Here is a 2,213-nt window from a genome sequence, read left to right on the forward strand (position 1 = left end):
ATTATAAGCTGTGTGAGCTGAGCAGTCAGACAGATATATATAATATTATATATAGATAATAGATGATGCAGCACACTGGCCTGAGCCTGAGCAGTGCACACAGATATGGTATGTGACTGAGTCACTGTGTGCTGTGTATCGCTTTTTTCAGGCAGAGAACGGATTATAAATAAAACTGGTGGTCACTATCAGCAAAACTCTGCACTGTACTGAGTACTCCTAATGCTCCCCAAAATTAGTAAATCAAGTGTCTCTCTAATCTATTCTAAACGGAGAGGACGCCAGCCACGTCCTCTCCCTATCAATCTCAATGCACGTGTGAAAATGGCGGCGACGCGCGGCTCCTTATATAGAATCCGAGTCTCGCGATAGAATCCGAGCCTCGCGAGAATCCGACAGCGTCATGATGACGTTCGGGCGCGCTCGGGTTAACCGAGCAAGGCGGGAAGATCCGAGTCGCTCGGACCCGTGAAAAAAAACATGAAGTTCTGGCGGGTTCGGATTCAGAGAAACCGAACCCGCTCATCTCTAGTATACTGTAGGATCTTTGGACGGCTATCATACATTTGCAAATGGTTGCAAATTAGATCTCTGCATTGCTATTATCAGGTAGAATGTACAGTATCTATTTACTAAGCCTTGGATGCAGATAAAGTGCACGGAGATACAAAAAAGTAAAAGTCAACCAGCTCCTAACTGTCATTTTTCAAATGCAGCCTGTGACATGCCAGGTAGTTGCTGATTGGCTGGTACTTTATCTCCATACACTTTATCTCTATCTAAGGCTTAGTAAATAGATCTCTTTGGGGTCTATTTACTAAGCCTTGGATGGACATAAAGTCACTGGAGATAAAGTACCAGCCAACGGGCTCCTAACTGTCATTTTTCAAACCCAGCCTGTGGCATGGCAGTGAGGAGCTGATTGGCTGGTACTTTATGTCCAGCGACTTTATCTCAATCCAAGGCTTAGTAAATAGACACCTTATTAGTCTCTTAATGCTGACCTATTTGTAGTGTGCTGGGGGAATTGTTTGCTGTTTTTATTAGTCTACGTTAACCCCGGCACATTATGGGCTTATACATTGATTTGAGCAACTTATATTCTGTTTATCACTCTTCAGAGTTTGCCTAGAAATGTGCTTTTCTGCGGAAGTCAATGTGGAATAACAAAATTTGTCACAATAAAAATATATCACAAGACCCGGAGACTGCTGTGAGTTGGTGCACAATTTACAGTAAGTCTGGTGAAACTAGCCATACTTCCCATCTCACAATAACAAACTCTTCTTTGATATTCTACTAGAACCAGACCAATAACATTTAACTGATTTTGTGAAAAGTTACGTTCATGGATGTGTCTGTAGTGAGGCAGCTGCTTCAAACAACATGTTTAGAAGGGTGTGAGCAACAAAATATGTGTATTAACTAGAGATGAGCGGGTTCGGTTTCTTTGAATCCGAACCCGCACGAACTTCACTTTTTTTTCCACGGGTCCGAGCGACTCGGATCTTCCCGCCTTGCTCGGTTAACCCGAGCGCGCCCGAACGTCATCATGACGCTGTCGGATTCTCGCGAGGCTCGGATTCTATCGCGAGACTCGGATTCTATATAAGGAGCCGCGCGTCGCCGCCATTTTCACTCGTGCATTGAGATTGATAGGGAGAGGACGTGTCTGGCGTCCTCTCCATTAGAATAGAGATAGATAGATTAGATAGAGAGAGATTGTGCAGAGTCGCAGACAGAGTTAGTTTACCACAGTCAGTGACCAGTGCAGTTGCTAGTTAACTTTTATTTAATATAATATATCCGTTCACTTCTCTCTGCTATATCCGTTCTCTGCCTGAAAAAAAAAACGATACACAGCACAGTCAGTCACACAGTGTGACTCAGTCTGTGTGCACTCAGCTCAGCCCAGTGTGCTGCACAGTCATCAATGTATAAATTAAAAGCTTATAATTAATTGTGGGGGAGACTGGGGAGCACTGCAGGTTGTTAGCAGGAGCCAGGAGTACAATTATATTAATTAACAGTGCACACTTTTGCTGCAGGAGTGGTGACCAGTGCCTGACCACCAGTATAGTATTGTTGTATACTACTAATATCTCTTTAAATATCAACCAGTCTATATTAGCAGCAGACACAGTACAGTGCGGTAGTTCACGGCTGTGGCTACCTCTGTGTCGGCACACGGCAGGCAGTCCGTCCGACCAGAA

The sequence above is a fragment of the Pseudophryne corroboree genome, chromosome 7, assembly GCF_028390025.1.
Source record: "Pseudophryne corroboree isolate aPseCor3 chromosome 7, aPseCor3.hap2, whole genome shotgun sequence".
NCBI classification, from domain to species: Eukaryota; Metazoa; Chordata; class Amphibia; order Anura; family Myobatrachidae; genus Pseudophryne; species Pseudophryne corroboree.